Raw genomic sequence first — 11,127 nt, 5'->3', positions numbered from 1 at the left:
AAACTTGTTGTTTTTATTTTTATTTTTTTTATTTTAACTATTATTTCCTTATACTACAGTTCTTTCTTTTCCCATTCTTGTCTATATCTCTTGGTGCTATCACTGTGTACACTGTATCTCCCTGTGAATGGTGTATTGTAGGCAGTTTCAGTCCATGAGAAAACACAAACAAAATTTTTGACCAAATATACTTTTCTCTCAGAATTGGAATTTAAGAGGTTTAACTAATTAGGTACATCCAGAATAACACACACACACCTAAATCTCACCTTGGAAACCCATAGCTGGCGAGTAATTAACATTGTGAACCTTGGTATTTTTTTCATTACCAGTTGGGACCAGGAGACTTTATGGAGAGATGAGTGATCCAGAGACCATTAGCCTGGTCCAGGGGTCAGCAGTCTGTTGGTCTTAGGACCAGTATTAATCTGGTCTAGGGACCCCCTTTATTATTCTAAGTTAGTGTAATGTCTGAAATGATTAGCTTAATTATAGGTCAAGGATAAGTTGTCCTAATTTATTTAGTATGGATCAGGAAGCTAATTCTAGGACTGTAGTTAGCCTGATTAAAACTGCACAGCTTGTTACCTCAAAATACCATGTGCGTTGGGTATGTGTGACCTCCCTCACAGGTTCACTGTCAAATCTCTCATCTGGAAGTTTTTGACCAGAGAACTGGAAGAGAATTCTCTCTGGAGGAAAGAACTTCAGATGACCCTTACCTCTTAGCTCAGAGATCAGGTTATTTTGCTAGGAAGTGCCTTTTGCTTGGACCAGCATTAGTTGTGCAGAGAGGTGCTGGTAGCCTATGGGATGGTCGTGCACCAACTAGTGTTTAATAAAGTCATCATACAAGTTTATATTTGTTCATCATGTACTACAAATACACAATGTAAGTCCACTAAACCAAAGATAATTTAGGAAGGACATCCAAAGATTATTTCCATTAAAGTATGGGATAAATAAATCGTTAGTCATTAAAATTACCATCCAAGTTCACATTGGCTCTTGTGTTGTGAAGGTGTAAATATTAACTAACTCCTTGTAATTCTGCACTAATACACTTGTCACATACATACATACACACCATTGTTAAGTATTTTATCTAAGTGCCATACATATGGTGTATCTTGATATTTCTGTAATAAGTTGTACTTGACACAGGAGGAGACGTCTGGTCCTGCAGCAACACAGCACAGCACCTTATATCACGGCTCCTGTACAGAAGAAAACTTATCTACTGATTCTTGGCAGATTATGTTACCATTTGAGGTGAACTGAAGCCTTGATGTAATAGTGATTGAAGACTACAGTACAGGAGGAGAGAGTGTTATCTGGCATTGGTATTAAAATAGTTAGCAACTGTGTGTTAGTAACTTACAGGGTTCAGTTTAACACAGATAGGCTCATCATATATTTTAATAAAGTACAGGTATCCCCCAAGATACTTACAGTATGTCCAATAAATGAACAATCATTATTACAAAAATATCAGTTTGACTTAACAAATTCCCCTCAGTCACACGGTCAGTATAGCCCAGTGGTGCATTGGCACTATTGCAGAATGTATTTATTATTTTACAAGAATTATATTGGTGAAAAACCCACCAGTTGACTGATTTTTCCCTCCCAGAACATAATACAAGAGTTCTACCATTCAATATGTTTTTTAACTTAGAACCCTTAGTGCTATACAGTATGTTAGAGGATACCTGTACATGTAAATTAATGTACAGTACTGTAGGCTATATAGTCTTGCATGCCTAGAAGTGCTCATTTTGTGTACCTACAGTAGACTGTATAGCCTTGGTGCACTTTTACTAGTACTACTTTTTTTTTTCTTCACCTTTCTAGTTTTTGTTTCACTTCAGTTAATTAAATTATTATTATTAAAGTAGTTTTGAAGAAGATTACAGGGGGCCCCCAATTTACGAACAGGTTCCGTTCCTTATGACATTCTTTTTCGGATTTGTACTTAAGTAGGAACACGCGCCATGAGCATACCATACTTACAGAACAATGTTTAAAATCACACTATATCACAGCCTAAGTCCTTATATACATCTAAAATCAATTAATTTAAGACAAAAGAGAAATAGATTGACAATACAGTAAATGAAAGTAAAAAATATCATTTGATGATATATTGTAAATTTCATGTTTAACACCGTTCATATCGGCGGGGACTCCCTGTACTTTCTACAAGTTTTAATTTTTACATAGTAACAGTGCAGTACTTTGTCTTAAGTAATATTTTCATATACTTTCTCCCCCACTGGCTAAAATGGACCTGAATTGAGCTGGACCTGCAGTGAACTAGACCTGAAGTGAACTGGACCGTAATTACTATCTGGTATTTTACTTAATATTTTCTGGTACTTTTAATATTAGAAAGGTTCTACAGATATCCCTCAGTTTATAAAAGTTTTGTTCCTGAGAAACCTTTAGTAAATCACATCAATACTTCCATAGACTCCCATTATAAAAGCCAAGATACTTTTCTGCGATGAAAATACTTCCCCCAAATGATGTACTGTACGCAATTATTATAAGCCACTATAGGAGGAGCTCTACTGATGAATGAGTTATGTTCTGGAGGTTTGTTTGTGAGTCCAACTTTACTCATGTAGATGTACAGTACAGTGGCCTGTAAGTTGACCTTTGAAGCTCCAATTTGTTTTCTTAAAACTAAGAGTCGTCTTATACAAGGGTATACAATGTCGATCTCTAAATACACTCCACCACTAGCACCAGATTTTCACTTTGCTGTACCGGCAGGTCTCGGTCACATAATTTCCAGCACTCGTAAATAAGTTTTACCTAACTGTAGCATTTTTCCAGAAGAGTAAATGTTACTGAACTCAGCTTAAGTTTAGTGTTTACACTAGTCACATTATGGGTGTCCCTACACACACCGACACCTTTCAAAATATCTTTCGGTGTTAACTGCGATTTTTTACAAACAAATGTTACTGGGGCAATAACTTGGAATATTTGTTGTTAAATTTAAAAAAAAAATGCAGTTATTGTATATTGATATAATGCTCCAGGATTTTATAAATGTTTACATGAATGTGGTGTAAAGTTGTTAACAAGACAGGCACCTGGGAGCAACTGGCTGGCCTGCAGCAGCTCGGTCAGTGAATGTCACTAGATTTATCGGCAAAGTTGCTAAATACAAAAAAAAATCTGGAGAAATACCATTACATATAAGACGTTATCTAACACGAGAATTGTTAACAATGGCTTTGATAAATGCAAAAAAAACTGTCACAGGTGGCATTAAAGGTAGACGGCATAAACAACGCTAAACTGGCAACTAGGTCAACATATGAATGACCACTATCTCTGTTGTACAGTAGTCAGTATACTGCACATTATGTTCACATAGACTCAAGTGCTAAGTACCATAGAATGTTGATGCACAACTGGCACATAATTAATGGTCACTTTCCTATCTGTATACAACTGTTAGTACAGTGTATTTCCATATAGATATTCAGTGAAAAAATAATTGATGGGTCTTATCCCACAAAGGGTAGGTTAAGACAATATGAAACTCATCTTAATTGTGAAGTTAAACAGATTATAAGAATCATCAGTTCATTTTCCTTCAGAATTATCAGTGAAAATTATTTTTGGATCACCTCTCTGGCTTATTTAACCTTAAGATTAACCACCCTAACCTTACCTAACTTACTTAGTGTTAAGGTGCTTAATCATCAGGTGATATTAATTGGGGGCTATCTTCATGTGATCTTTGGTTTCTCTATCAAGCTCCTCAGATCAGCCATCACACCAGACCAGGACCAGGACCTGTACGAGAGAAGGAATACTGTGGTCTACCTTGCAGTGTGTTATTGAGTTAGTTACTTTACAGTAGAAGTAAGTGGCCACACCAGTACTTAACAGATTATTTAACTATGTTGAGTTTTGGTGTTGCTGTGTTATTTGAATCATTCTATAGATTTGTAAACTGACTAATGACTTTAGACGGTGTTTAAGATTAGGTTTCTAACAGTTAAAACTGTGGTTAAGTTGTGTGGAGGTGAGACAATGACTTAGCACTATGCTGAAGGTGTTTAAAAGTGAGAAAGTGACTTATAGTGAAGTTTGTAGAAGTAAGGATATTAGTTTAAAAATTTGTGTATGGGAGAAAATGACTAATTACCTTCATGAGATTTAGAGTATAGTTTAATTTTTATACAAGAAGTTGGAGGTCAATACTATAGGCGTAATATTTTTTAGGGATTAAAATTCTTCCTTTTCCGCGGATCATTTACAGTGAAAGGTACAGTACAGAGTGAGAGAAGGCTGGTTGTATATTAAGGTTGAGAAAGGAAAGGCTGTACTGTACTAAGTTAATGGATAGGGGAGACTGCCGGACGTATGACTGACGAGTATTACAGTAAAGGAGGGAAAGCTGTTGAGTGTATGACTTAAGATAATACAGTACTGAAGTTGTATGAGCAAGAGAAAAGGCTGGTGATGTATAATTGAGGGAAACTTGACTAGAATGTAAGATTTACTGTACTGAAGCAGATAAAGAGTGAGGGAGGACTGAAGTTTTATACAAGTGAAGGAAGGATTTGTATTACTTAATCTGCACTGGATTTTTCTTTCTTTTGTTTCTTCCACATCCTAGGTTAGGTTTTATTTCATCAGAGCCAACCATAAAGAGAGTCATCTATTAACTGCAGCTGACCCCACCATAGTTTCATCTATCAACTGCAGCTGACCCCAACATGAAGGACATTTCATCTATCAACTGGAATCAACTGCATCTGAACCCCTTTCCCCTACCCCTTTAGAGCGGGGGTCAGAAGTCTCTTCTGGGAAGTACCTTACTCTCTGAGCATTATAACTCTGGGTTTATGGCTCGGACATTTCTGTATCTGGGATAAGGAGCTTCCTGGAGGAGGCGACTGGCCCTAGGAGCAGCAATTGCTGTATCTAGGTGTCAGCGTTAGGCTGCTTAGGTTCCCTTTTTTTTTAAGGATCTTCAGGCGAGCCTCTTCAAGGATACACTGAATCCTAGGACAAGGAGAGCCGGTCCTGAAGCAGATTGGTACCATTTTTTTTATCCTTTTGAGCTGGGGTCAGGGGGCTTCTTCCTAGAGGTGATTGGCTTTTGGACCAGCATGCTTGTTTGTCCAGTGGTTCCAGGAGTCAGGATCCTCTTGGGGGAGAACCTTGGCCCTCGGATCTGGCGTGAGCCAGGTTCAGGGACTCCCCTTTTTTTCTCATCTTAGGCTCTGTCTAAGGTGTCCTCTCAGTTCATAGTGGCTGGGGCACTGAAAACAGTTTGCCTCACCTTATGAATCTGTGAAGGGCACCTAAGACTTCTTTCACAGGAGCTGTTTTATCTCCTGTCTTAGAAATCCATTGATTTCTAAGATCAGAGATAAAAACACACTAGTGTGAAAGAAGTCTTAGGTGTTCTTCACTGATTCATAAGGTGAGATGAACTGTGTTCAGTGCCCCAGTCACTAGGAACCTAGGGAGGTCACCCAAAGGCCAAGCCTAATTCCAAGATGAGGGACTATGTCCCTCAGCCTTAGGGGATTGGGGGGGGGAGGACTCCCCACCCCCTGGAAGGGGGGGGAGGAGGAGGACCCCCTCTCCCTGGAAGGGAGGGGAGGGGAGGACCCCCTCTCCCTGGAAGGGGGGGAGGGGAGGACCCCCTCTCCCTGAAAGGGGGGGGGAGGAGGACTCCACTCCTCCTTGGAGAGGGGAGGGGGAGGACCCCCTCTCCCTGGAAGGGGGGGGAGGAGGACTCCCCCCACAAACTATTTTGTAAAGTGGTTTTTAAATAAAACTTTAAAATTTCAATATAACTTTTATTTATACTTCCAGTACATTCTATGATTACAGAGGAGGGGGAGGGGGGGGGTTTCTCCCCCTCCCCTCTCCAAGGGGGAGGGGGGGTTTCTCCCCCTCCCCTCTCCAAGGGGGAGGGGGGGTTTCTCCCCCTCCCCTCTCCAAGGGGGAGGGGGGGTTTCTCCCCCTCCCCTCTCCAAGGAGGAGGGGGGATTCTCCCCTCCCCCTAAGGCTGAGGGACATAGTCCCTCATCTTGGAATTAGGCTTGGCCTTAGGGTGACCTCCCTAGGTTCCTAGTGACTGGGGCACTGAAAACAGTTCATCTCACCTTATGAATCAGTGAAGAACACCTAAGACTTCTTTCACACTAGTGTGTTTTTATCTCTGATCTTAGAAATCAATGGATTTCTAAGACAGGAGATAAAACAGCTCCTGTGGAAGAAGTCTTAGGTGCCCTTCACAGATTCATAAGGTGAGGCAAACTGTTTTCAGTGCCCCAGCCACTATGAACTGAGAGGACACCTTAGACAGAGCCTAAGATGAGAAAAAAAGGGGAGTCCCTGAACCTGGCTCACACCAGGTCCGAGGGCCAAGGTTCTCCCCCAAGGATCCTGACTCCTGGAACCACTGGACAAACAAGCAGCCGCCGGTCAAGCCAATCACCTCTAGGAAGAAGCCCTGACACAGCTCGGATAAAAAAAAAAAAATGGGTACCAATCTTCTTCAGGACCGCTCTCTCCTTGTCCTAGGATTATGTATCCTTGCCAGAAGAGGCTACATGCTGAAGATCTTAAAAGGGAACCTAAGCAGCCTAACGCTGACACCTAGATACAGCAATTGCTGCTCCTAGGGCCAGTCGCCTCCTCCAGGAAGCTCCTTATCCCAGATACAGAAATGTCCGAGCCATAAACCCAGAGTTATAATGCTCCAAGAGTAAGGTACTTCCCAGAAGAGACTTCTGACCCCCGCTCTAAAGGGGTAGGGGAAAGGGGTTCAGATGCAGTTGATTCCAGTTGATAGATGAAATGTCCTTCATGTTGGGGTCAGCTGCAGTTGATATCAAGCAATTGGGGTCAGCACAAGTTAATAGATGACTTCTCTTTATAGTTAGCTCTGATGAAATAAAACTAACTTGGATGTGTGGAAGAAACGAAAAGAAAAGAAAGAAATCAGTGCAAGATTAAGTGGCCTAAATCCTTCACTTCATGTATAAAACTTCAGTCTAGTCTACAGTCCTCCCTCACTCTTTATCTGCTTCAGTACAGTAAATCTTACATTCTAGTCAAGTTTCCCTCAATTATACATTATTTCAGCACAGTTTTAATTCACATCACCAGCCTTTTCTCTTGCTCATACAACTTCAGTACTGTATTATCTTCAGTCATACACTCAACAGCTTCCCTCCTTTACTGTAATACTCGTCAGTCATACGTCCGGCAGTCTTCCCTATCCATTAACTTAGTACAGTACAGCCTTTCCTCTCTCAACCATAATATACAACCAGCCTTCTCTCACTCTGCACTGTACCTTTCACTGTAAATGATCCACGGAAAAGGAAGAATTTTAATCCCTAAAAAATATTACGCCTACAGTATTGACCTCCAACTTCTTGTATAAAAATTAAACTATACTCTAAATCTCATGAAGGTAATTAGTCATTTTCTCCCATACACAATTTTTTAAACTAATATCCTCACTTCTACAAACTTCACTATAAGTCACTTTCTCACTTTTAAACACCTTCAGCATAGTGCTAAGTCATTGTCTCACTTCCACACAACCCAACACAGTTTAGCTGTTGAAAGCAAATCATAAACACGTCTAAAGTCATTGAATCAGTTTACAAATCTATAGAAGGTTCAGAAATAACACAGCAACGCAAAACTCAATAGTTAAATAATCTGTTAAGTACTGGTGTGGCCACTTACTTCTACTGTAAAGTAACTAACTCAATAACATACTGCAAGGTAGACCACAGTATTCCTTCTCTCGTACAGGTCCTGGTCCGGTGTGATGGCTGATCTGAGGAGCTTGATAGAGAAACCAAAGATCACATGAAGATAGCCCCCAATTAATATCACCTGATGATTAAGCACCTGAACACTAAGTAAGTTAGGTAACGTTAGGGTGGTTAATCTTAAGGTTAAATAAGCCAGAGAGGTGATCCAAAAATAATTTTCACTGATAATTCTGAAGGAAAATGAACTGATGATCCTTATAATCTGTAACTTCACAATTAAGATGAGTTTCATATTGTCTTAACCCACCCTTTGTGGGATAAGACCCATCAATTATTTTTTCACTGAATATCTATATGGAAATACACTGTACTAACAGTTGTATACAGATAGGAAAGTGACCATTAATTATGTGCCAGTTGTGCATCAACATTCTATGGTACTTAGCACTTGAGTCTGTGTGAACATAATGTGCAGTATACTGACTACTGTACAACAGAGATAGTGGTCATTCATATGTTGACCTCCTAGTTGCCAGTTTAGCGTTGTTTATGCCGTCTACCTTTAATGCCACCTGTGACAGTTTTTTTTGCATTTATCAAAGCCATTGTTGACAATTCTCGTGTTAGATAACGTCTTATATGTAATGGTATTTCTCCAGATTTTTTTGTATTTAGCAACTTTGCCGATAAATCTAGTGACATTCACTGACCGAGCTGCTGCAGCCCAGCCAGCTGTTCCCAGGTGCCTGTCTTGTTAACAACTTTACACCACATTCATGTAAACATTTATAAATATGCTGGAGCATTATATCAATATACAATAACGGCATTTTTTTTTTTAATTTAACAACAAATATTACAAGTTATTGCCCCAGTAACGTTTGTTTGTAAAAAATCGCAGTTAACACCGAAAGATATTTTGAAAGGTGTCGGTGTGTGTAGGGACACCCATAATGTGACTAGTGTAAACACTAAACTTAAGCAGAGTTCAGTAACATTTACTCTTCTGGAAAAATGCTACAGTTAGGTAAAACTTATTTACGAGTGCTGGAAATTATGTGACCGAGACCTGCCGGTACAGCAAAGTGAAAATCTGGTGCTAGCGGTGGAGTGTATTTAGAGATCGACATTGTATACCCGTTGTATAAGACGACTCTTAGTTTTAAGAAAACAAATTGGAGCTTCAAAGGTGAACTTACAGGCCACTGTACTGTACATCTACAAGAGTAAAGTTGGACTCACAAACAAACCTCCAGAACATAACTCATTCATCAGTAGAGCTCCTCCTATAGTGGCTTATAATCATTGTGTACAGTACATCATTTGGGGGAAGTATTTTCATCGCAGAAAAGTATCTTGGCTTTTATAATGGGAGTCTATGGAAAAATTGATGTGATTTACTAAAGGTTTCTCAGGAACAAAACTTTTATAAACTGAGGGATATCTGTAGAACCTTTCTAATATTAAAAGTACCAGAAAATATTAAATAAAATACCAGATAGTAATTACAGTCCAGTTCACTTCAGGTCTAGTTCACTGCAGGTCCAGCTCAATTCAGGTCCATTTTAGCCAGTGGGGGAGAAAGTATATGAAAATATTACTTAAGACAAAGTACTGCACTGTTACTATGTAAAAATTAAAACTTGTAGAAAGTACAGGGAGTCCCCGCCGATATGAACGGTGTTAAACATGAAATTTACAATATATCATCAAATTATAATTTTTACTTTCATTTACTGTATTGTCAATCTATTTCGCTTTTGTCTTAAATTAATTGATTTTAGATGTATATAAGGACTTAGGCTGTGATATAGTGTGATTTTAAACATTGTTCTGTAAGTATGGTATGCTCATGGCGCGTGTTCCGACCTAAGTACAAATCCGAAAAAGAATGTCACAAGGAACGGAACCTGTTCGTAAATTGGGGGCCCCCTGTAATCTTCTTCAAAACTACTTTAATAATAATAATTTAATTAACTGAAGTGAAACAAAAAACTATAAAGGTGAAGAAAAAAAAGTAGTATTAGTAAAAGTGCACCAAGGCTATACAGTCTACTGTAGGTACACAAAATGAGCACTTCTAGGCATGCAAGACTATATAGCCTTGGTACATAAAATGCACAATTCTGGTACCAAGGACTATATAGTTGGTACACTTCAAGGCTACAATATACAGCTACTCCTCGAATTACGACCTACTGGACATACAACCGCCTCGGTCGTACCAAATTTTTTTTCAAATTACGTATTTTTGAGTCCCGACTTTAGTGATTGCGCTGTGTACTGACAAAATTTTCGTTTGTAATTCCCTTCAAAATGGTTGGCATGCTTAAAAATGAGAGTTTTGTGGTGCTGAGAAGAAAAAGAGACACCCATTTTAGATTTTCTACGTATCTTAGCATTTTCGACCTGGATTTGGGTCCCTAACCCTCTCGTAAGTCAAGGAGTGGCTGTACAGTACCCAACAGTATAATACAGAACAGTACAATAAAATACAGTATAGTACAGTACAATAAAATATAGTACAGCACAGCATAGTACAATACACTACAATAGAATATAGTACAATACAATATAGTACAGTATAATAAAGTACAGCACAATACAATATACTACAAAACAATATAGAACAGTACAGTATAATATAGTACAGTACAATAGAATATAGTACAGTACAATACAATATAGTACAGTACAATATAGCACAGTACAGTACAATATAGTACAGTATAATATAATACAATACAATATAGTACAATACAGTACAATAAAACACAGTACAGTACATTATAGTACAGTGCAGTACAATACAATATAGTACAGTACAATACAATATAGTACAGTATGGTACAGTACAATATAATATAGTACAATACAATATAGTACAGTACAGTACAATATAGTACAATACAATACAATATAGTACAGTACAATACAATATAGTACAGTATGGTACAATACAATATAGTACAGTACAGTACAATATAGTACAGTACAGTACAATATAGTACAGTACAGTACAATACAATATACAGTAATATAGTACAGTACAATACAATATACAGTAATATAGTACAGTACAATACAATATAGTACAGTACAATATAATATAGTACAATACAATATAGTACAATACAGTTGTGAAAAACACAAATGTATGAGGCACTCGGTGGAAGCGAGTTAGTGGTCAAGCAAGATGTTTGTTTCAACAGTTGCCAGAGGATATACAGTATAAAACTATAAGTGTGGTGGGATACAGTGTAAACAAACTTTAACCTTGCTTGTGGTCTTGGCACATACATCACTCTTCCACCAGGCACCTCACATTATGTACACATTGAATCAT

The 11,127-nt window shown here is 38.5% G+C and overlaps 1 long non-coding RNA gene across 1 annotated transcript; it reads right to left on the bottom strand.

Annotated features, from left to right (window-relative positions):
* Window positions 1-1,086: 1,086 nt before the first annotated feature.
* Window positions 1,087-9,788, bottom strand: LOC121878833. Its single transcript, XR_006091235.1, has 2 exons — window positions 9,651-9,788; window positions 1,087-2,046 (listed from the first exon to the last, which is right to left on the bottom strand). It is a non-coding gene; the product is annotated as an uncharacterized LOC121878833 (long non-coding RNA).
* Window positions 9,789-11,127: the final 1,339 nt, after the last annotated feature.

The sequence above is a fragment of the Homarus americanus genome, unplaced genomic scaffold, assembly GCF_018991925.1.
Source record: "Homarus americanus isolate GMGI-L3 unplaced genomic scaffold, GMGI_Hamer_2.0 scaffold50023, whole genome shotgun sequence".
Taxonomy (NCBI): Eukaryota; Metazoa; Arthropoda; class Malacostraca; order Decapoda; family Nephropidae; genus Homarus; species Homarus americanus.
The sequence above is the reverse complement of the archived record's forward strand: the minus strand, read 5'-3'. Positions and strand labels throughout refer to the sequence as shown.